We start from the raw sequence: 26,488 nt of genomic DNA, 5'->3' as shown, positions 1-26,488 counted from the left end.
TGGTTGGCTTGTTCACTTGTTTCTTGAAATCCCAAGTTCAATTCCCAGAAAAGTAAACATAATCTATATTTTTTTTAAAGTGATTTTCCACTAAAATATTTTATCGTCTCTAGACTAGTACCGGAAGCGCAAAGCTATGGTTTCCTAAGAGACCTGTGCTGTCATCTAGCGCTGTCATATGGCGATTGATGACGTCATTAAAGAAGGTCGAACATCGGTGCCTCTATTTACAGGACTGCCACCACAGTGTTGCAAACAGTTCCTTGGTCGGATTCTCTCGTATAGTGGTGAACATTTTTGCCTGTCGCTATTAAAATGAGCTCAAACATGATGTGGACTAATGAAATTGATGAAATGTTAATTGATTTTGAAAAAAATAATTAAGTTTCATATAATTGTAACATCATGTATTAATTTTATTTGAAACTTTTATCTCGTGGGTAAGATTCATCCTTCTGAACCATTTTTCTAATAGGCAACGCCTGAAAACAATTTTTCTTCATGTATCAGTTAGTTAAATCAACAATGTTTAAATGCTCGTTTAGAGTATGTCCAGCCTGTCTACAAGTATTTAAATATACTCAAAACATTGTTCAATAATTACTTTCCGTTCCGTTCCTTCTTATTGGTTTTACTACCACCGCCTCTCGGAAAACGTTGCATGTTAATTTAATATCAGTCATCTGCGCTGATCTTCTGATCTCTAATAAGACAAGGAGTAAATTTTTCATTATCAGGGTAACAGATCGCGTTGGGACCGTAAATGGCAACAGTTGTTTGTAATAATGTGAGACTTGCCGCCCTTTTTCTTCGCCGTTCTTGGTTTCCAAGATTGTTTGCACAAGAGAAAAAAGGAGACAAGTGTCGCTCATCTGTTTGTACGCATCTGACGGTATTGTTTATCGATCCGGTAGGGAAAAAATATCTTAATTTACCACAACTTAGCTTGGGTTTGCATATTTTGTTCAATAACAAATGCACCTCCATAAAGTGAAATATTTTAATGCCGCTTTATAACATTTCTTTAACTGGGTGGCTATGATATCACGTTAGTCTACATACGATACAAGCCTTGATATATCTCACTTATTATTTTTAAATTATGAAGTCGTATTTTTTATTATATTCAAATAGACCCTTTTACGCTGGATTTAGATAACAAAATTTGTAAAACCAAACTGGATTTTAACACATTTTTTTTATCCTTGCTATGTGAAAAATGATTGTTATGTTAATAAAGCAATAAATATGTTTGAGAGAGAGCACGAATATAGAACTCATAACAAAAAAGACAAAGACGCTGTTCTGTGGCCGGTGTTTGTGAGAAAAGAGATTCAGTCGGTTATTGACAGTGATGGGAGATGCACGCGTGCACGTAAGATGACCGGCGTATTTACTATTTTTAATATATTGTGCTATAGCAGGGCTTAATTTTGTGTTTATTTTTATAAATTATGATAATTAAACTATTTTACGGTATATCTCCACTTTTTTTTAAATATCCGAACATTAGAATACTCCGTATTTTGCATGTAGTAATACGATGGTACATCGGTCGGTAGAAAAAACATTTTTTTTTATTTTATTTTTTATTTTCTTTAATCAAGCGGTTTAGAACAAATTTTCTTTGGTCAAAATACCCGGTCTTATATGTATTTAAACTGTTTATACTAGAGGAAATAAAATAAGAAAACAGTTGTTTTAAAAGAGTTATTCAATCGAAACAGCCGACACAGTTTAACAAAAAAATTGAACTCTAGCTGTTAAGAAAAAATAGTCAGAATATATTAAATCACAAAGTAAACTGTTTCGCAAAACTAAAAATTACGTTTAAAGAAGTGTGGACAAAACCGTGGCCATCCTGTACCCCTCTCCGTTTACTAGCATAGTGAATTTAATGTCAGTAAATAAAAAGAAATAAGTAGGAGCCAGGCAAAACCAAAAAAGTTAAAACATGTTTAAATAATTACTGAAATCAATAAAAATGAAGTCAAATAATTATTTCGCTGTCGTCATAATGGACAAAATGGATTGCTTGAAAAGAAGTCAAATAAAACAATCCATTAACCCCTTTTGATAAAGACGCAACAATTGTTTTTACAAAAAAAATAATTGGTAATGCAACTGACCCTTAGTCAAGCTAATGATGCAAACGTGTGAATCTACTTTTTTAAACAGAATATTTAAAAAAACAAAAGAGAGTTAATAAAATAATGATTTTTCAGTATTTAAAATCAATATTTTTATTTGTTATTAATATTGAGGATTCTGCTTGTTTCACACATTGGGATTAATTATTCGGATATTAGTTCTTTTTTGCACGGAAATAACTTAAAAATTGAACATTGATTTCATGATAAAATTGATTTACGGTAAAACATTTTTCAATTCAGTAAAATACCAGAAATCAAAAAATAGAAATAGTTTGTAGAATAAAACATAATAATAAAATTTTATATTTTTTTACGTTTAAGAGCTTCTCAAATGATACCTGTACAGCGACTATATTTTGTTATGCAACCTTATGATTTTAATACTGAAGTTGAATTTCAAAAGCTCGTAGAAAAAGTTAATAGATTATCATTTTTCATATTATCATCATGTTACTCATTTGAAGATATTTTATGAATATTAAGAGAAAGTTTATTCAAAAAGAATTTCCTCAAATCTCTTTAAGATTGCAATCCTCCGTGTTATTTTGTTATATTATTAGATAACTTCTCTTTTATCGTACAGAATTCACATCAAAACAGTTACAAAGCGAGATTATATATTAAATTCTTAATATATACGTAACACATAAAATAAAGAACGCTTAACGACAACTAAATTTTTTATTTTTATTTTTATCTTGATGCCAAATAGTCATATGCCACATAATTTTGCACTCAGGCTTTAGAGCCTAAGAGGTGATCATGATAATATACGATAAAAGTCTTCTTCTTTGTTGTCTTCTTGTACATCTGACAATCTGTTCTACTCGACTACTATTCTACTCGTGTTCTAGACGACTCAGTACCTGTGATGAGGCCCAAATATTCGACCATCGCTTAGGTGGGCGCCGTCTGGAAGGAAATTTTTTGGCTGCTATAGACACCAGTCTATCGCTGCTCATTTTATTTATGTGGTCTCTCCAGAATCTTCTACGGGATCTACTCCAGTGCACTTTATCTTCGATTTTGCATGTTTTCCACATTAAGTCATTTATGACCCGGTGGCACAGTGTTTTCGGTAATCGATCTGATGTTCTTAGCAGGTTCTTCGTTCTCGTGGTATCCGCTCGTGTTTCTACTGAATATTTTAAAATGGGTCTCACACATGTTTTATATATTCTAACTTTACTGTCAACTCGCATGTTTTTATTTTTGCACATTATCTATTCTAGGCATCCTGACACTTGAAAAGCTTTGTTGACTTGATCTCGGACTTCGTTGTACAAATCACTATTTCCTAAATATCCGATGCTTGCGACTTGTTCTATTGATTCATTGTCAATAATCTGTTTACACCTTTCAGGTTAATTTGCTTTAACCGAACTGTAAAAGTATAATATAAAATATTTATTTTTATGTACATAGTATACACACTGACACTTATTCACACCCAATGGTGTAAAAGGCACTGCGCTGAATTGTTTTGTGCAATCTTTTAATATTATAAATTTATTGTTTACATAATAGGCAGCCTCCGTAGTGTGGTGGTTGAGACACTTGACTCACATACGGAAGGTTCGATTCCCGGTGAGAACACAATCATAAAATGTAATTCACCACTCTAATCGGGCCTTAAGACATGTTTTGGAGCAAAAAAATATACAATAAAAAAATAAATAAAATATAAAACCTGATTACAGCAATGTAGAAGTCAGTGGCTTATTTCGATTTGTAAATATAGTATTTTTATGTATCACATCATAATTCTTATATTTTTTATTTATTAATAGACTATTAAACTAAGCGATATATTTTTTAATAGATCCTATTATCAGCGCTTCGATTTTTAAAAGTTTTGAAATGCTGAATTTCTCCGTCTATTACAACACAAGTTTATGTCTGTAAGTTTTTTAAATCATTTATTTATTTGTTGTTAAAATATATTATAAATAAATAAGATATTACTAAATGTTATTAAATATTTGTATTAAACCACTTACTAATTTTTCTATGTCTACCGGTTTTGAGACGTACAAATTAAACCAAGATGCAAATCAACATGCAAAACCCACTATACACCTTCACTATAGTTGTTGCACACAAATATAAAACCAACACGACATAGATAGAAAAGGTAGAAAAGTCGGTAAGTGCATTTCTACAAATATTTAATAACATTGAGTAAAATGTTTGACCACAAAGGTAATGCTTTAAATATTAAGAATAAGATATTGTACTCCAGAGAGTTTTGGTTATTTAAAAAAAAAAATCATTTGGGACGTTAAATAAAAAGAAAACATTTTTGAAAAACATAATATAAGAAACATGAAACACATTTTTATATAACAGCATTTATAGAAATTAAATTAACAACTATCGAAAAGATTCAGCAAATATTTTTTAACTGCTACACTTTTGAATATGTTGATTTTTAAAAACTTATGACGTAGTTCAAATAAAATCATTTTAGTTAATATTTCCTAACGTTTCCGAAAAAACTTTCTCGAGGACAGACATTTAAAGACATTTTTTTTATATGTGAAAATGCACATGAAAAACAGTTTATATCAGAGAGAAAATACAAAAATTATTACAGTTTTATTCATAGTTTAAAACACTGCATGTCTTTAAATTATCAAACTGAAAAAAAAAACAAATGTAGCGTTTGACAGTTAAGGGTTGGAGCTCCTACCCTAAGCAGAGATTAACAGAAGACAAGAGGTTGCTGTTCAATGTGTATTTATTATATGGCGAATAAGATACGGCACTTGGTTGGTAATATTACAATGAATAAAAAAATATATTAATATATGTTGCTTAGTCAAATATTATATCCGATATCTATAGAAATAATTATATTTTTAATAAATTAAAAAAAAAAATAGGAACTGTATATTTTTAATTTAAACATAATAAAAAAACGATGTTTTAAATACAAAAAGTTTGAAAAAAAATATTAAGTAATGTGTTTTTTAACAGATCATGTTTTTTCCTTAATGAAAATTTTATTTCAGTAATTTAAGTTGAACATTAGATTTATAAGTCAAATAATTATAATTGTGCTCGGAATGAATCACAGAATAATCTCCCCTATTCTTAATTTATCTTTCAGCCCTGTTACGCAGTAGGGCAGGATTAAGGTATTAACACAGTAAGCCTTACTAGTAGTAATACGAGAAGCTTTACAGTGCTCTTTATCAGAGGAATTTAAACTGTGGCCCGCGAGCTATAACCGGCCCATGAGAATTTTCAATTCTGCCATTGAGGGAGAAAATTGTCTAGTCAGATTTGCTAATGTAATAATCATTATTTACCGGTCCAAATCCAGTGTTGCACTGCATTGTTACTTTTTTTATATGTATTTTTAAAATTTATTTACGAACGTGTAGTTTATGACACATTATTTGAGACGTAAGTTCCTACTCTATGGGACTATAAGTCCTGTGTTGAGATGGGACGAGCAATTAGTTGACACAGACACATGAAAATGTCACCACAATCGGAAACACAGAAAATAATAGAAAAAAATATGTTCCAGAAAACGGCACATCAATATGGAAAACAGTATAATTAAAACATTCGGAAAATCATCAAGGAGTTTTCCTTTCAAATCTATCCCACTAAGGAAAATCTCGTCTCTTAAAAATAGTTTTTGTCCTTGAGAGCTTAATACGCTCTTCCAAAATATTGAACACTCTCGGTGCGACAAATGAGAAATGTCTCTAAGCAAAAGTCGCACGGGTTTCGGGTTTGAGCGTATTTTAATGCTTTAAGACATTAATAAATGGTGATCAGTATTACGCTTAATCTCAAGTGAAAAATATTATTAAGTTTTCTATATTTTTAAAATTTAAAGCTTTTACTTTGTCGTCAAACATTTCGATAACTGTTAGTAAATATTTGTTTATAATTTTTAAAAAATTAAAGGAATAACCCGCTAAGCCTTTATTTCAAAGGCTTGTCGGCAGGTAGGAAAGAGAGGATATGGAAGGAAGCGATGAAAAATTCACCACAACACCCAGACCAATTGAGAAAAAAATCTTTCTTAGCCGTCTAACAAACTACGTCACGGCGCCTGTCTTCTTACTAACTTTTACAAACCCACTGATTTTGAGACATTCGCGTTTCTTCGTCAGGACACTAATAACACTATCATGCAAATCCCAGAATACCTACACCGTAACCAAAATAGTCGCACAAAAATATAAAGACAACGTTTTGAAAAAACACATAAATACGCTGATAAGAAACATTATGTGTGCCCTATCAGCACGTTTCTTTTTTGTGCAATAACGAGAAAGTAAGTATATTATAATTATGATGAAGATGTAAAATAAGATTCGCTATTTTGTGTGATTTGTGTCCCGATGAAGAGATGCGTAGGTTTTGAGACTGAGAAAATTCTGTAAGCGGTTTTATAATAATATTTACTAACGATTTATTGTTAAAATGTAAGACCATAATATTAATGCTTTAAATGAAAACAACGAAAAAAATTAAAATAATAAAAGATTAACCTATTACAACAGAAATGAAGAACATTACAGAGAAGGTTAAATAGAAGTCTAAGCATTTACAGGGCTTATGACCTGTCATCGGCTGGTTTAAGTGGCCACTTTACACACTGTGTAACATTCACCATCCCGCCCATATTTGAACATCTTTATTACTTTAATTCTTTCATCTGTTGATGTTTGTAATAATATTTTAAGAGCGACAGTGAAAAGGACATTGAAAATTGTAAATGTAAATATTTGTTCGCGCTTTTCCTTTTTTTGGTTAGTAAAGGATGAAATATAATCAATTTGTAATGAAAAAAAAATTGCTTGCTTGTATGAGTGAATCCAAAGAAAGACATGTAGTCTTTAAATCGGATTCAGGTATTTGGTGGATGTTTTCAATGTTGATGTTTGTGAAGTTAAAAAGCTGAAACCTTTATTTATGCGGGTGAGATTTATCTCATTGAATTATAAGAATATTAATAATTATTAAATTATTTTAAAATCTCATGTAACCTTAATAATATTGTATATTTTCTTATGTTACACAAAAATACTATAACTGCCTATTTATTAGAGGAGCAAAAATTAATTAACATTTTCTTGTAAACCCACGAACATCCCATGCCTTTGTGGAATTTTTTGTTTACTATTTTTACTATCAGTATGTATTTCATTGCTATGTAATTATCTTTTTTTTAATACTCTGTTTTATATCTTATGTATATTGCAACTTATGTATATTGCAACTTATGTATATTGTGGACCAGGTGGATTTATCAACAAAAAAATTGTAGACAAAGACTGGATTCAACTCCCTGGGGAGCTGTGAGTATTAACACATTACATATTACTTCTATATTACCTTGTCTACAATGTTTTTCACTTCCGAACCCATAATTTTTACATAGAATCTACACGAAAATAATTAAATAAATTTCAATAATTGCAATATTGCAATTTAATTTTGGTAAATGTTGCGTAGGAATTTGATTGAAAACATGAAAAGTTACTTCAGTTTATTCGTATTGTGTTATTACATAAAATTTAGACATTAGATGAACAAGTTTGTTGACCCCTGGTCTATGTTACGCTCGGTAGTTTATAATGGAACGAGGATTGTTACAGTTTCTGGACCATTGATTATTATGGCCCACTTTTAAAAACATCTACACAGATAAACAAAGTACAATTTCTTTTTTGCGGTGCTGTTATTTCCTTCAACACACCACCACACATTAAAAAAACATTTTGTTTTTATAAATAACGAGCTGAACCCGGCAATGCTTTGCTATTGCGAGATTTGCGTACACACTCGAACTTGAAAGTTTAAAATCAATTATTGTATTTAGTCCAAATTAGATATGAATGTGTTCATTATTATTGTTGTGTTTCAGTTAACATAAATTGTAATGACAGAAAATTTTGATAAATAGGTATTTGAACATTGTTTTCCTGTCACTGTCTTGCAGATGCCTCCCCGATTCTGTGAGAAAAAGACAACTGCATGTCAGACCTTTGATAAAGTGGACAAAATCATCGTTTCGTCGTCCCGTTTTCCACACCTCAAAACTGAACCAATTTTGTAATTTTTTGAAACATTGCATCAGAATATATTTTTTTGTATCAGTACGCTTTGCGTTTTTCAAAAAGAGTTATATTTGTATACTGTGCGACCAAAGACATCAAATAAAACTGTTATTTTTTACGGTTTTCGATGGTTCTAGTTCCCATAGTACACTTTTTTTATAAAAACGAAACAAAAAGGACACGCCAGTGGTAAATATCCATAGAGTATAAAAGTTACTGCTCTAGTGCCATAATACAGAGAGAAAATACGGGAATACGTTTGTATGAAGAAAAGTCGGACCGCGTTTTCTCTTAAGATTGAACATTATTTAGTATACTTACAACTACTACTACTATCACGCCATTTCTCACTTAGTATATTATACTAATTCCTTCGACTCTTTGTTCTGTCGACCTAGGTATTGCTTACGATTTAATTCCAGAACTTATAATAATTCATTTCAAACACTGATTTTAAGTAGGGACCTTATTACTTGTGTATGGTTGAATTCCCAAACATCAAATAACTGATTTTTAAATAAAGAATTCTTTTTGCAAATGTCAAACTCCACTCTTCTTTCAACAGGGGTGCACTCTATTAAAGAAAACTATTTTCAAAAATTTATTGAATGTCGTATTATTTTAGTTTTAACAAAACTTCAGGAATAAGACATTGAAACAGGTAGAAATTGTAAAGAATTCAAAGGAAAAAATTGGTTAGGGTCCATAAAATACGAATGTTGTTTCTAAACATTCAAAAACCAACTTTTATACAGAAAAAAATTACATCCTTCAATTTTTTTATATGTGCATTTTTGTCGAATGCAATCCTGCTGATGAATAAAAAAAACAATTCCGCTTCAAAGTATTTTTCTATTTAATAAATTGAAGTTTTTAATAGCTATAAATATTTTCGTGGCAAAGATCTACATTTCACTGAAAAAGGCACGTAAATCATTCCAGTCCATCGAGGACATACAAACAAGGATTCATTTCTGTATATATAGATAAAAAATTGTATAAACCTAACTTAATTACATTTAAATATGTAAACATAGTTTAAATTTAACACAAAAAATGTGACTCTAATTTCATTACAGACACATGTTTTTTGTAAAACACGACGTTTACCAAATAATTATGCTTTTCTCAGCCATAAATGGTGACCAGACAGCAAATATAATATTAAATTTCGCATTGAACCCAAATTTAATTATCCCTAAAATAAATGTTTTAACATCCATAAAATCTGTCCCTTGGTCCGTTATTTCATTCTTGTTCTTCCCTTTCGTTTTTCTCTTTTAGGGGATTTTTCGACCTCATAAACAGAAAACAAATAGGTTTGTGTGTACTTTATTAAATGAAATTCCAGCTCCACACACGAAAAGAAAAATTATGTTTTGACTTAATCTGTTTATTATTTTTTTATTTATATTCTTGAAAACGGAAATGCTCAATTAGAAGTTTTAATTGAAAATATCTATTTTTTTTATACACCCAGTACGTTTTTTTTTTCAAACTTCCTTCTATAAAATTGTATTTTATGGTAGTCATGTTTTATTTGTCTCTGTTTTTATTTTTATTATTAAAAGTGGGGGTCAGTGCTATACAAGCTCGTGACGTCACTGCGATCAGTAGAGATCTATTGTGACAGATTTCACTGTCAAATCTGCGATCTTCCGTCCACAAAATCAATCTAGACACGACTAGACTTGAAGTTTACAACATAAAATACAGAAATATGTCAGAGAATTTTTTTTAAATTTACACTTTTTGAATTAAATACATAATAATGAGATCCATCCATTTATTTCTATCTAATTTAAGTCTCTACCTGATTTCAGAATCCATTTAAATATGTTAAATAAAATATTATTTCTTACAAACATTCTAAATTATTAATTTTATCCATTTAAAATGGTAAATAAATTATTACAGGTTCAAATATTCAAAGTTGCTAACGTGATAGGAAAAGAGTCTTAAGTCTGAAAAACTCCAAATAACGCATTCAACCTTTACGTTACAGCTATTGATTATAAAAAATGAATTAGGAACATTTGTTTTTTATAGTGGTAATATTTCTTACCACCTATTTTTTTATTTTTATATACATGTGCATATTTGTCAGATTATTTTTTATTTTCATTTGTTTATTTCTTATCATTTTTATTTTTTGCGCTACGATAGGCCAGCAGTTCGATTTTAATTCGCGATAGTTTAACATGAGCTCGTGTTAACAGGGGTGCTATTTTAAACCACTCTCGAGGCACGAGAAAAAAGTTCTTCTAGTGTATTTTGTATGTAAATACACGGGAATATCAGCCCAGAATACGGATTTTTAATTTACGTCTACACCACGGAGGCTGCTGGAGATATGAACCGACATAAGCGTTTTAATTCATTTTTTTTCTTATGTTAACTGTCCAACTTTGCTCTGGTTTAAATATCAATAAAAAAATTCATTTATTTCTCTTTCGTATTTCAAAAAGAGCTCGCGAGGTAAAAAGTAGTTACCAAAACGACTTAAGATACAAAAAATCATGATAAAATCCCAAAGTGCGCGCGTACAAATATATTTGGTCATTTTCCGTGCGTATATAAGTATACCAACTTTGTAATTTAAAAAAAATACCAAATACCCATTTGAAAAATGTAAGGTAAGCGTAAGTGGGTTTCGACACTCATTTTGTAACAAATATTTATGTTTTGAACATTAATAAATAAGAAATAATGATACATTTTAAGAAAAATAGAAAATTTCGTGTCGGAAGATAAAAAAATCTTTAGTTAAAATTTTTAAAAGCGAATAAATGGAATTATATTTCCGTTGTGAAAAATATAATAAAAATCTTATTTTATAAACGATAAAGTTGTTTTTAAATTTTATAAAAAACAATTAATATGGTACATTAATCACAGTCGCCCTCTTGGTGTAATAGTCAGCGCACTTGTCTACCATGCAAGAGGTCTCGGGTTAATTCCCGACAGGTTTAATGAAATATTATTTTAAACGGTGTTTTTACACAAGAATATTTCATAGGTCTGAAACTGGTACCTGAAGTGTCAGACTGATCACCTTACCTTCATGCAACAAAAATTATCAAGATACGCTGTGATTGGTATACCAATGCAGTGCCCCATACATTATTAGTTGCGGAAAGGGAATTAAGAGGATAAATCACAGTTTTTTTTTTATTATGCTTTTCCTCATTAAAAAAGAGACACGTTCTTGTGCTCGGGGAGAAATTTGCATAGTTCTATTTATACAGGTATAAGTATTTACATAATGAAAATATAAAACTTTTATTCTTTTATTTTATTTTATTTAAAATATGAAATTTTACTACTACAATTACTTCTATTACCTTTAAAGTTGCAAGAAAAGATGCATTTAAGATATTTTCTCAATTGGTTTGGGAGTTGTGTTGTATTATTTTTGACTTTCTTCCATATCTTACCTCCTTACAAGCCTCTTAAATAGAAGCTGAGCGGGTTATTACTCAAAATAATTATTTAAAAAAAACAATAATCTTAATTTATTCTGAAAATTTAAAAATGAGTGTCACAGTGCCAATAACTATACTTGTGTCAACAAAAGCTTTCCCTACTCAAAGTTTTATATGCAAAAAACAGAATTTTCATTATTACCTTAGAAATTATTGCTTGTATTATTGTTGGTGAAAAATATTATCCCCATCTCAAAAACAATGTTGTTGTTTTGTGAATGTTAGAACGCCTGTGATTCTAGATATTTCCATTAAAGTCATATATTATTAAAGGTGACTAGGGTCGTTTTGGACACTACATATTTATTAATTTAAATAACATTGAGTACTTGACCGGTACTTAGACTGCCCCGCCCTGAAAACTCCCAACCCGCCCCTGAACCAGGGTCGGGGTGGATGGAGAGCGGAACAAGGAAACCCTTTTACGATTCGGACCGCTTAGTAAATGTTACCAGACTGCAAAGACACGAACAACTTTAAAAATATCCGAACAAAACGTGTAAGAGATTTTGCTGAATTCAGTTATACGAAGTATTGTAGTTTCGAACTGCACGGAACTATCGACAGGAATAATAGTATCAACGGTATTATTTATTGTTATGACTGAATTCGAAATATTTATTTTTTTATTTATTTTTATATACTCCAGTGAGCCGGGCCGGATACGAAATAAAATAAAATTATATTAATATATTAAAACAGAGATGAAGAATATTTTAGAAAAGAGGAGATGAGCTTCTACAAGGCTTATGACCAGTAATTGGCTGGTTGAAGCCTCCACTAATAATTAACAGCTCTGCTTATTTTTTATTTATTTAATTTTGTGAAACCAACACAGTCATATAAATAAACATTACATACATAATGACAACAAATAAGTAAAAGTAAGTACGCGACCTAGAACAAGTGGTAATATCTTAATTCCTAAATTAAAAACAACTACTGCACAACATCATAATACTTACAGAGGAATATTTTTCTTTATGAAATGAACAAAGATAATAAAAAGTACAGTCAGGAATACAATATATTTAAGAAAGAAGTACAAAATTACATCTAGTGGGGGTATTTTTGGACACAGTCCGCTTTATTCAATTATGATTCTACGCTCCTTCTGGACTATTCTTAATTCTATGTTCCTCTTCTTTTTCTTCAGCCTTGTTCTCTCCACTGCTGGATAAAGGCCTCTTCCAAACGTCTCTATTCCTTCCTATCACCCGCTCTCATCATTCACGTTTTACCGGCAATAGAGGCAATGTTGTCGACCCATCTTTTCTGTGGCCTTCCAACACTTCTTTTGTTTGCCCATGGTCTCCACTTTATTATTCTGGGTGTCCACCTGCCAGCATTTTGTCTCGCCAAGTGCCCTGCCCACTGCCATTTCGATTTTGCTGCACGATCCATGATATCCACGACTCCGGTTCGGCGCCTTATTTCTTCATTTCTTACCCTGTCTCTTAAACGTACACCGAGCATCTGTCTTTCCATGGATCGTTGCGTGCATTTTAACTTCTGGCTTCTTCTTTGTGTTACAGACATAGTTTCTAGTCCGTATGTTGTCACCGGCAATTCTATGCTTCTACGTTTTATTTAATTTGTTGCTTTACTGTGAGACAGCCAATTTCTTCATGAATTATTTCAACATTAAAATACAAAGAAATAAAGGTTTCAGCCTTTAACTTCACAAACATCAACAGGTGAAAGAATTGAAGGAATATAGATGTTTAAATATAGGCAAAATAGTGAATGTTACACAGTGTGTAAAATGGCCACTTAAACCAGCCATTGACAGATCATAAGCCCTGTAGATGCCTAGATAGACTTCTATATTACCTTTTCTGAAATGTTCTTCATCTCTGTTGTAATATGTTAATATAAACAGCTCCCCAGGGAGTTTAATCCAGTCCTTGTCTACAAAAATTTTGACAAACTCAAAATATTGTTGTTAAATTACCTGGTCCATGAAGAAGTATAGAAATTGGAAAAATAACATTTTCAGGCGTTGCCTAGTATGTAGGTGAAATAATTCAATTAGATGAATCTCACCAGCATAAATAAAGGTTTAAGCCTTTAACTTCACAAACATCAACAGGTGAAAGAATTGAAGGAATATAGATGTTTAAATATAGGCAAAATGGTGAATGTTACACAGTGTGTAAAATGGCCACTTAAACCAGCCATTGACAGGTCATAAGCCCTGTAGATAAGCCTATATAGACTTCTATATTACCTTTTCTTAAATGTTCTTCATCTCTGTTGTAATATGTTAATTAAAATACACGTCAATTGCTGAAAAAATGAAAAAGATTTTGCTTTCAATGAATTGAAACCAAGTGCAAGTGACTTGAATTTATTTCGCTTGCAGCTCCGGAACAAACAATAATATTTTCAGCGCTCCGGCGTTGAAATTTCGGAATTCTCGCGTCAGCGGGTCTCGGCGTTTTGGTACCACCGCGTCAGCTTAGTTCGCCAAACAAACAATATCACGGCGTAACAGCTTTGACCCACGACGATAATACTCCGATAAGGTCTACGAGTACAGATTACTATTTCACTTTATGTGCCCGATTACGGCGAGGGAAACACTGTAGAGAGAAATTCAATAACGCCGAATGAATCTTCGACTAACGCTCTTAAATCGCATCCCAAAATATGCCATTATTTACCCATGGAAATAGGTTTCCTGAATCGGAACCTTCAGCTTTTTTTTATGAAATATTACGAGACTATATTAAAAAATTATTTATTCATAAGCATATACTTTTACATTGTTTGTATTCTATTTTTTATACAGAATAATGTTCCTTACAACTTAAAAAATGAGAAACATGCCTTAAATTAGTTATTTAACAAAGTTAACATGATAATAATAAAAATACACAATTAATCTAATGAACTCTAATTCTCAAGGCACTCTCTTAATACCCATCCACAATTCCTCTTTCTTCTCTAACTCATATAGTGTCCATGCGGCTCAACTGTGGAATCATCTCCCATCCACCATCAAAGATGTTACTACATTATCTTTGTTTAAATCACGTCTGAAGAAACATCTCCTTTCTTTTCATTAATCTCTCCTCCTTTCCTTTTTCCTCTTTTCTCTTTTTTTTTCTTTTTCCCATTGAGTAATATTTTAGATTTAAGGTAATTTATAAACAAATACGTTTATTTCTATTTTTATATACATATCTTTAGCTTTTTTATTTATTTTTATTTCTATTGAATATGTTCTGTGACTTGAATTATAAAAATAAAACTTATATTTTATGAGTTGGTTGGAAGAAATTGCCATTTGGCAATAAGCCCGCCAATGTACAAATAACATTATGTACAAAAAGTAAAATAAATAAAAAAAACTTAACCGTTGAACTCGTCAATCTGTACTCTTCGACATTCCAAACTCAATGACTAATTATTTGAAAAATAGCACGTTTCGAAGAATACAGATTACCCATAATGACAGTTTTAGTGACATCGACATATTACATTGTAAATACCATATTTTTATTAGATATGTTGAAGACATTTTAAATGTATCTTATGCGCGACTTTTAACTTTTAATTTGACTTTTTATTTTATCTTTCAATTTTAATTTTTTAATGTTAATTCTAAATTTCAACTTTTAATTTTAATTCTAAATTTTAAGTTTTAATTTTTACTTTTACTTTTGATTTTAATTTTAACTTTTGATTTCAACTCTTAATTTATACATCTACTACCTGTTTCTAATAAATTATTGTTGGTTGTGAATTTTTACAAAGAAATTTTAATGTTCATGGAAGCAGAGAGAGAGAGGGAGGAAAGTAAAGTTAAAGCTATACAATGTCTTCTCCCTTTTATGTATTTTTTATTTAATATTCATATTTTTACTTTTTTAGAATTCAATTATTTTTCCCCTCTCCTCCTGCATTTATAAAAAAATAGTGTGAAATCTGTTATTGTTCTTACTTTTTTTTTATTGTTCTTTTGTACCTTGTTTTATATAAAGACCGAATGATTTCCTTAATAAATAAATAAATCATTAACATAATAAACAATATAAACTAAAATAATAATAACAAAAATAACCAATTTATACAGACCAATAGAACAAATTTCATAATCAGTACACACATTTTATCTATTTGGCTTGATCCACTCATCGATCCATGCGCAACCCAACTCCATTATCCATTTCTTAATAGCAATATAATATTGAGAGTACTAACTAATTGTCCTTATAGACAATGGAAATATATTGTACACTTTAACCGAGTAGTAGGCCAATCCTCTTTGACCGAAGGTTGTATCATTATTTTATTTTTTTTGCAGCATCAGGGTGGAGTATCTAGTAACTCTTGTATTTGTAACGGAAGGTAGAGTATAATGTTTATGTGCGTATAGTTACAGAGCTTTTACATAAAGTTGTTTTATAGATTTTACATGAAGATTTTCAAATATACCGAGGGAGCTAGTTCTGATTGGGACTCTTTAGGATAATTTTTATTAAAGCTTTTTGTGCAATCATTATTTGTTTGATCAGTGTGTCATTTCATTTCATTTATTTATTCAGATATTCAGAACATTACAGAAAAAAAGACCCAATTCATTTTTAATACAACAATAGATCACAAATTACCGTAGATAGTTATGTTATTGAAATAATATAACAAAAGATAAATTAAAAGTTAGAAAGTGCTTTCCTAAGGGAAAGCCCGCTGTCGTGAAATATGTCGACATCCAAAGCGATTCGATTACGTAGCAAGATTGCTCTACCAACCGGCATAACCATTGGCAGGTTGGTTCTGCATCGTGGTAGGTAAAACAATCGATGCTGTCTTTGTCGAAGATAGTTATCAGGTACGAACAGACCTACATCCATCAGAATTTTTGAGTTATGTATGCGACCACCGATAACCTAGAAAAAGTGAACACCCTCCACCTCCATAATGACTGATAGCCTAGCATCCCCAGTATAAAGTCGGTTGGAAAGAGCCAAGGATAATATCCACACTCTTTTAGGTACAGATAGCGCAAAAACTTTTTCTGCACTCTCTCCACGAGAATCGAGTACACTAGCTGTTTTTTTGCACATGCGCACTAAATGTGGTCCTTAAATATTACTAAAAACTCCTCACCCCTCCCCCGCTTGCGTCTTGAGATATTTCATTTTACTGGTTGTCCGATGATATATTATATGCTTTAAACCATTGTTACTTTTAAACGCAAGCAGCTAGAATAATTTGGAGTAAGGCAGATAATTTTCAAAATTACGTATTTATTTATTACAAAAAAAACATTGGTTGAAAAAGCGATATACCTCAATGTTTAACGACAAGAACATTTTAAATATTTGAAGTTGAACTGGCAGTATACAATGAAGTTTCTGTCCGGACACTTTTTTTGTATTGAAGTAAAATATACAACTGGTATTGAAAAATAAAAACAAAGCAAATGCAATCTTTTGGGACGTATTTGTGAGAGAAATTGATACAAATAGTTGAAGTTAGTATGCAAATCTCAAAAATCCATAATTTAAATAGTAACAAAAGAATCACGTAGAATGAATGGATGACAAAAAAAAATTTAAACGGTCATATTATAATGATGTAGTAACTTATATTTACATATAAGTTATTAATTTAAAAAATACTTGGTACACTTCCACTTATTTATTTTGAACAATTAACGCTTTCACCCTCTAATTGGCATCTCCAGACTGGTGAATATTATACAGTGTCATATTATAATGAATCAGAGTGCAACAGCTTAAAATAATACAATTAGAAAGACAAAATTTTTGAGCCTGTTTATGTCTAATTCGCAGAAATCGAAAAGCAAGTGTAAAAATATGTTTGAAAGGGAAATGTTATATGCGATTGGGAATGTATGTCAATATTGACGCATGCGGCGTACGATTCTCTATGAAAACTCATAGCGAAAATACTTATTTAATATAAGCAGTGCTTTGTAAAAATTTGATTGCTGGATGATTCTGAGTGAAATTATTGTTTTTGGGTTCCAACAAAACACGCGGAAAACATTGCTGCCTGTCTAGCGAAAATAATTTAATATGTTTTGAAGCAGGAACTTAGCACATTAGATTCTGTCAGTTATTATATGCATTATAATGGTGTTCGAGAAACCAGCTTGCAAGCTATTTGATAATGGGGTGGTTTTGGAATCGGGGAGTTTAACACCACCCCCGCTAAGCTCCGAGTAGACGAGGAACAACGTTCGAAGCTGGAGCGTTAAATGGTTTTTTAATACTCTTTGATATTTTGCGGGCATTTTAAATTGAAAAGTTGGGCTTAAAATTGAGAAAAGTTTTAACCGTGTTTTGTTTTTAGTGTAAACAGCAAACTTAATTTCTAACAAAAAATAAGAGTTAGTAGATACTTAAAGCAGTTTAATTGAAGAATGATTTTACCCTTCAATGCCCAATTTTTCTTAATCAAACTAAAAACATTTTTTTATTTAATGTATTTTTATGCAATGTGCTGGGAAAAATAATGAAAAAAAAAATTTTTTTTTTCAGTTTGAATTTTATATTTCAGTTTGTGTTGACAATACGCTACATTGGGCATTAAAATGTTTAAAAATACAAGAATGTAAGGAAATTAAGAAATAACGATTTGCATGACCATCTTTTTTATTATTATTTAAATCTTAAAGTAGGGCACACATATCATACATATTGTTATGTGTGTTCTAATATTAACATTGCAAATATATTTAATTTATAAATTGTTTATCACATATGTCTTGACCATTATTTTAAATTTTGATATGTTTTTTTCTTCATGAATATTTTTTTCCATTTCGTAATACTTTTTAATTGCTTTAAATAAAATTGAATTTTGTGACTTTGCCTTTTTCCTAAATGGAAGTCTAATTTTGTTCTTTTCTCTAGTATTGTGATCGTGTTCATGCTGGTTCCGATCAATTTTTTTCCAAAATTCTGTTTTTTTTATTATAATGAAAGTTGCGGAACCAACTATAACTTCAAATTTTAAAAAAAACAAAGAAATCACAATTCTAACTTTAGCTAAATTACACTTTTGACAGAATACGAACAACTGACTTTATGATTCAAATTTTATCGAAAAAAAAAATACCTGGTGGTTTTTTTTAAAAAATAAATTATAATTGCTAGTATGTATGCAATATAATAAACTAGTTGCCGATTGATAAACATGTTTGAATTCACTTTTATACACTGATTATCGGTATGTTGCTGATCGTCTACATTGAGCATCGAAGGGTTAAGGTTTACCTGGATCTTGATTTCTGAAAGAGTTTTTACACAAATAATGTAATATTTTTGGCGAAGAAAGATCGGGCGTAAAAACATTTGATTATGAATGTAAGTTAATTGCACTGAATTGTGAATAATAAAAATGGTGTGACCTCACTAGGGTTACCTGTTTTCCCCAGGTGCGAAATCTACTGGCTTATATTATGATAATAGAGAGATATGTGTGAAATTTATTTTTGAATATTTTAATTGATTCATTCCGCCCGATTTGCGGTCGCGGTAATTGTGAAGTCAAGCACACCAGTTTCAATAATTATAATTCGCGAATTCAACTAGAGAAGATGTTCGAGGATGGGATAGCCACAAACCTGATCCTGGATTCCTCTTTTCTGCAGAACTTTCCTTTAGATTGGATGCTGACTCATAGCAATATAAAATAATATAACGGCGTGGCCATAGAATAAAGAATAGTCCAGAAGGAGAGTAGAATCATATTTGAATACATCGAACTGCGTCCAATAATTCCCCCACCATGCTCTACTTTTGCCGCGCGCATTCGTGAGGTCGCAGCGTAATGTTCCTTGATAGGAAAAAAATAAGGTTAAAAAAAAGCAATCTGTTAATTTCTCTAAAATTTTGTTGTGCACGTGGAAATATTGATTGACACAACAGTGTAGATATGTAAAGGGTCATTTAATAGGATTAATTGAATTAATGAACTTTAAACTTAAAAAATTAAACAAATTGTATTTTACATTAAGCGGATATATTTATCTCATATTAAATAATATTTGATGTTTTAAAGATAATGTCGGAATCCGAGATCCAATTTTCAATAATTCTTTCATTAGATGAGCTGGATTTGTAACATAATTTTGGATAAGGACCAATAACATCTCACACAAATGCATACACGCAATCAATATTATTCGTAGAAGTTTATAAAACGAATGATTTATAAACAACTAATATTTGATTTTAATATTTGAGTTTGTCCAAATGTTTGCAGACGAAAAACTGGATTTCACCCCCTCGGGAGTCATAAAGATTAACAAATTACAACAGGGATGGAGAATACCTTAAAGAAGGGAATATGGAAATCTAGGCATTTACAGAGCTTATGACCTGTCATTGGCTGGTTTAAGTGGGCACTTTACACACCGTGTAACATTCACCAGCCAATGACAGGTCATAAGCCGTGTAAATGCCTAGACTTCCATTTTCCCTTTTCAAAAATATTATCTCTCTCTGTTGAAATAAATGTAAATATGAATAACTCTCTAGGGAGCAAATCCAGCCAGTCTGCAAGCATTTGGACATATTCAAACATTGTTGTAATTTGTTAATATTATTTTACTTTTACATTTTCAGGAAACGTTGCCGTACAATTTAATGCTCCAATTTTCACCTCGCGCAAGAAAACATTTATTGTTTCCAATTTCCCATAGAGCTGAAGTTCTTCATTGAACCAATAATGCTTTCACAAAACCAATCGCTACTTGAAGTGATAAAAAAAATACGATTTTATTTGTTAATTATAAATATTTAAGTTTAAGCAATAACAATAACAAATATTTGTAATATAATTAATAACAAAAAAATTTACCTATGCAGGAAGAGTTATTTTAATATTTATGTACGTCACACACTGATTACACCTAAATGATTGAAAATTAGATATTATAAAATCATTTCCCATTGCCAAATATATATTTTTAAAATAAAAAAGTATTCATTAAAACAAAAAAACTAAGGAACGTTTTCATTCCAATCTGTGTTGCACGCTAATTATTTACTATACACGCTTATTAAATTATTTTCTTTTTTTTACCACAAGGTTGTTTACGTTTTGAAACTTGCGATTAAAAAAAAAGAAAACACCTTAGTCTACGATTAAAAACTATAAAAATAAAATGAATCAATTCAAAAAAATAATTGTCAGAAGTGGGATTCGAACCCACGCCCTCAGAGAGGACCAGAAGAGCTCCCCGCACAGTACGGGTAAGGTATACCTTGAGTCTGGCGCCTTAGACCGCTCGGCCATCCTGACATGTGAACGGAGTGCCAAATTTAAAAATAAATTTATCAAGAGACGCATATTATTATTAACTTAATATTAATTTTCATTGATTGGAACCAACATTAATCGGATGTGAAATATTATATCTGGTTATTCTAATAAATACATCTATCAATTATTATACGAGCGAAAGGTATTTTTTTTTATTAATTTAAATAGTGAAAAGCGATTACGTAATATTCATCAAGACCATTGCAGGAGACTGCTGCAAGACATTGCAAAGATTTACATACTATTAAGCGTGTTGTCCAAATGTTTATTACAATTAATGTTTTTGAAATAATTTTTACTGTGAGTATTCTCTAATAATATGCATTCTTCTGCTTTCCATTATGTTGTATCTCAACTCAATATGCGGCTCTTGGTCTCATCGATTTTTAGCAATCTGTACCTGTGTATTAATAAATAAAACATGAAAATGTTATTTAGGTCTAATACACAAACTAGCGGAAAACTGACGCTGGATATCTTATGTAATTACACAGTTGTGTATCCCGCCTTACATTTTCCAAAAAAACTTACAATCTAAGCCGACGCGACGCGACGTATATCCAGATATTTTTTTTTAACATAAAAGCATCTAATTTTATCTGCCGTCACGTAATACGTAATGTATATAAATATGAAAAATAATTTTTAAAAACGGAAAAAATACCGACACAGAAAATTCTGTTTTGATACCCTTTCTCAAAAATAAAAAAAATCGGTTCCGTTTTGAGGTGTTGCAAATTGGACAGCAAAATTTCGATTTCGTCGATTTCAGTTGGCCAAAATCAGTCCGTCGCGCGTCGCGCTGTTGTCTTTTTTGCACAGTACCAGGAAGACATTTGCCAGACAGTGACAGTTCGAATATCTTTTCATCGAAATTGACTAGCATCGCATATCCTCTCATTCAATTTATCTTCTCTAGCTTACGGGTATATTATCAAAAGAAAATGTTCACCCACATCAATTTCTTATATGCACTTATTTATTTTTATAATTGCATTATTTTGTAATTTTTTCTTACATGTATGTGAATTATTTGCAAAATATAATATTTTAGGCAAGTCCATAAGTTGTAAGCATGGCATATTTTTTTTAACATGTTGTGTTCTTTTTTTTAATAAAGGTTGTTTTTTAAAAAAATGAATAAGATTTACAAGAATAGGGTTGACGTCTTGCGGTGGTACAACAGGCCAACGAATCAAAGGTTCGAGGTTCAAACCCTGCTCTTCCAAAAACCATCATAAAAAAAATCAAGTTTTTATTTATTTTTGTTTTTAAATGAGCAAAAAATTGCAATGGTAACAGTGTTATCATGGAAAAAAAAAATAATTCATTCGAGTACTGAGGCCTGGGCAATTTCTCATTATTTTTGTTTATCTTAGTAAAGTGACACAATAGATCCTGCCTGTGAATAATAATTGAGTATTATTGTCACAGAATGCACAATGCACTACAGGGATAAACCTTAAGCCTTTAACCCTAATCCATACTGGACGGTAGAGATAACATTTTCTATTCCCCGTTGAATACTAAGCGTACGTGTATTACATAATTGAATTTTGAAGTTAAAAACACAGGTGCCAGATATATGTATTAAGCTGAAAAATGTGACTATTTAATGAGGCGTGACGGGACGTAAAATGGTATATTTTTCAAAAAATGTTTTGTTTTGAAGACTCGTTGATTTTTAAACGAAATAAAAAGATAATCAACCAACAATAAATATTCATCACAGGAGATGGCGTCAATAGCCCGGTGGGTTGTGCAAATATGCTCCTCGTAACGAGCTTAGGTCATGGGCCAGGAAGCAGAGCATAAAGCTTTGGCAAAAAGTACCTGATTAGCACTACGCGAAGGAACTGATGAAAGGGTACTCGCAAAGGTTTGCTTTTGACCTTATAAAGCTCAGCCGAAATTTTATTTATCAATTTAATGCACAAAATCCACAATTGTATCTTCTTCTTCTTCTGTAGCCTTATTCTCCCCACTGCTGTATAAAGGCCTCTTCCAAACGCCTCCATTCCTTCCTTTCACCCGCTTCGATCATTCATGTTTTACCGGCAATAGAGGCAATGTTGTCGACCCATCTTTTCTGTGGCCTTTCAACACTTCTTATGTTTAACCATGTTCTCCACTTTATTATTCTGGGTGTCCACCTGCCATCATTTCGTCTCGCCAAGTGCACTGCCCACTGCCATTTCAATTTCGCTGCACGATCCATGATATGCACGACTCCGGTTCGGCGCCTTATTTCTTCATTTCTTACTCTGTCTCTTAGACGTACACCGAGCATCTGTCTTTCCATGGATCGTTGCGTGCATTTTAATTTCTGGCTACTTTTTTGTGTTATAGACATGGTTTCTAGTCCATATGTTGTCACCGGCAATATGCACGATTTTTATAGTTGTCTTTTCAAGCATATAGGGACTTGCTTATTTTCAAAAATATATTTAAGTTTACCGAAAGCAGCCCAACTTAGCCCTATTCTTCTTGGTTTATCTTATTTTATCATAAAGCACAATTATATTTTATGTCCCGACTTGTTAGGAAATATCGTGTTAAGTCGGGACTCTATATATAAATCAAAAACATTTATTTACATATTAAACAATATATAAAATAATCAAAACAATATACAAAATAATAATAGAAAAATATAAATTATAAAAATTTGTACAAGTCGAAAAATGGAATGCAGAAAAGTCATATAATAATACATGGCAATATGGTATTAATAATTTATAGTCATATTAAAATTCAACTTTTTAATTAATTGATAGTAAAAATAAATACAAAATAAAACAATAAAGTAATAATTTTAACACATTTACATATATGGTAGAATATGTCATTTAAAAAACATAATAAAAAAGTTAAAATATATATAGAAATCAAGTGCGGGTTATCACTAGAGCCCTTACAGGGCACTGCAGATTTAATAAACACCGTGCTAAAATAAACATTACCGATACTTCTAGATGCAGGTTCTACAGCGCAGATGAGAAAACACCCGCATACATTATGTGTGAACGTGATGCTCTACATAATAAAGGTAGTCTCATTCTCGGAGGACCACTGGTAAAACCTAAGGATGTTAACGAGTTTGCCCTATATATAATAACCCGATACTATACGGATTTGGGTTTGGAAGGGGAGATTGAGCAAAATAAAAACTTTCGCCTTTTACAGAGTAACCAAGCTCTTTAAAGATCTGGATTTGGAGGGTGAGAACTTCTCACGGGGATCCGTCACAATGAATCTATACAGGTTGCAGTGACTTTAAGAGTCGTGTAACACTGACTCCTACCTCGAAAAACGAGAATAAGAAACATGAGGCAAACTTAGTAGTTCTCAATGGAGTTTTGGTGTCAAACCTTATGTCTGGAAGTAAAGTATGGAATTGGAAAAACAAGAATGAAAACAGGCTAGATGCTGTCGAAATGCGATCTTTGTGTAGTCAAACTATGCATGATAAAACTTGATTAAATGAAATCACTGCATTATGTAAAAACGAAAAAGCATTATCAACAAAATCAATAAAGGAGTGATGTGTTGGTTTGTACATGTATAGCGAAAGGACAGCGAAAGAAAAGTTAAAGGGATACAATGCGAATGATGATGGGTGTTGTAAACAATAAATACCAAGTAAGACATGGCATCACCAAATTCAACAAATACTTGAAGATTGACATGTCAAAAGACGGAATAACTATCGTGCGTGCACGAGAAGATGTATTAATGCAGAGAAAGCAAAGGCTGTATCCAAAGACTGAGTGAAACGGCGTTCTATCCTCTCTGTCAACGGCGTGATGATTGGTTTATTTTCAAATTATGGCATTATTATGACGTACCAAAAATATTTCTATTTCAGGGGCCATTCTCCACCAATTTTAAATAACTCACTGTTAGAAAATAGGAATCTATTTGTGCTGGAGTAGGGTATGACCTTTGAACCTCTGATCCATCAGTCAATTGTGTTGACACTTCTTAAATAAACACTATGGAAAGTGAACTTGAGACCTCTGTTTCTGATCTGGAGTTCTTAAAAGGTACTAATAATGGTACTAATAAAGAATAACAACTCAATTACGTTTTAAATAAATAAATGCTTCATTTTTTTTAGTATGCCTATTAAGATTCTCTGAGAAGTTATTGGGAATGCAACAAAAAACTATTGGAAACAGCTTGGTAATAATCTCTGTTGATGTTAATACCATGACTCTTTGATTTTTTTTGAAAAGAGAAATGTCGGCGCTATTCGAAAAATAATTCATATTTGCATAATTTAATATTTTTTGTTGACAAATTGGCACTATTTTCTTTTTTAAACAGAAGAAGTTGAAGCACTAATATTATTTTTTTCGTAATAATTGGCGCCCAACGCGGCCCCTGCAATATTTTTTGTTAGTAATTGTGAAATAAAAAGCACTTTATCATCATAAGTTCCCTATTTGCACTCGTTGGTGCATAAAAAGATGATTCTCAAATCGCAGCATATCTGGAAATTTTTTTAAAAATAAAAGGTATATAGTAAAAAATATTGCAGTAAAAAATTACGTTTGAAATCAATATTTCACGTCCACCATGGTAAATCGAACCCAGGACAAGCATGGGAAGGAAAAGCGCCGACCACTGCACTATAAGGAGGACTTATCTCAACTCGTTTAACTTTTTCAGGATTATCACATAGATCGAATCGAAAATATTTATCTCAGTTTCCGGTTCTTTTTCATACAAAAATCTTTATTTTTAATCGAGCAGGACACAGGTAAAACAAAACTTACTATGGAGCTAAATTTGTAATATTTTTATTTTTTATAGAAAATATTGATCTCTTATAAAAACAACTATTTATTTTCCTGTTCGCAAGACGCTAGGATTCAGAACGTTTTCAATAAAAAGTCCATTTTATTTTCTGTTAATAAATTTTCCTGCACATCACTACTTCCCCCTTTAATAAATCCCTACCCTAATACCCTTTATCTCTGGGATTTTCACATCAGTACTGAACAAAATGTCCATCGGTTATTTTGAGAGATCGATTTAATAATGTTAACTGTTGGATTTTCATGATGACAGACGATTAAATAGAGTATTATTTTGTGAAACTGACAAATGAAATGGTGGATTATTGTTCAACAAGTTACACGTTTCTAATATTTAAAAACGTAAAAATGCTTGTTTTACGCAAAAATATCAAATCCGTAAAATGTATACAACCCCCAGGAATAATAGGGGAACAGCTCAAAAACTTATTTTTACAGTAGAACAGTTTCACACACTTCCGCGCTATCAGTAAGCTAACATTTATTCACAAAAACAAAGGCGCGAATTCAAATTCATTTAAACATTCATCATCATCATTCCTTTTCTGCACCCAATGGTGCATAGGGCACTGCATTGGTACACCAATCACAATGTATCATTATCATTTTTGTTACATTAAAATAAGATG

At 31.3% G+C, this 26,488-nt stretch overlaps 1 protein-coding gene and 1 non-coding gene across 2 annotated transcripts in view; one reads left to right on the top strand and one right to left on the bottom strand.

Annotated features, from left to right (window-relative positions):
- LOC148278765 (lachesin-like) overlaps positions 1-26,488 on the top strand; it is a 179,232-nt gene that overhangs the window by 19,517 nt on the left and 133,227 nt on the right. The gene's annotated exons all lie outside the window — the stretch shown is intronic.
- TRNAL-CAA (transfer RNA leucine (anticodon CAA)) lies at positions 20,902-21,015 on the bottom strand. Its single transcript has 2 exons — positions 20,978-21,015; positions 20,902-20,946 (listed from the first exon to the last, which is right to left on the bottom strand). It is a non-coding gene; the product is annotated as a tRNA-Leu (tRNA).

Source organism: Micrasema longulum, unplaced genomic scaffold, assembly GCF_059751315.1.
Source record: "Micrasema longulum isolate JH-2025_06_02 unplaced genomic scaffold, ASM5975131v1 h1tg000829l, whole genome shotgun sequence".
In the NCBI taxonomy this organism is placed as follows: Eukaryota; Metazoa; Arthropoda; class Insecta; order Trichoptera; family Brachycentridae; genus Micrasema; species Micrasema longulum.
The sequence above is the reverse complement of the archived record's forward strand: the minus strand, read 5'-3'. Positions and strand labels throughout refer to the sequence as shown.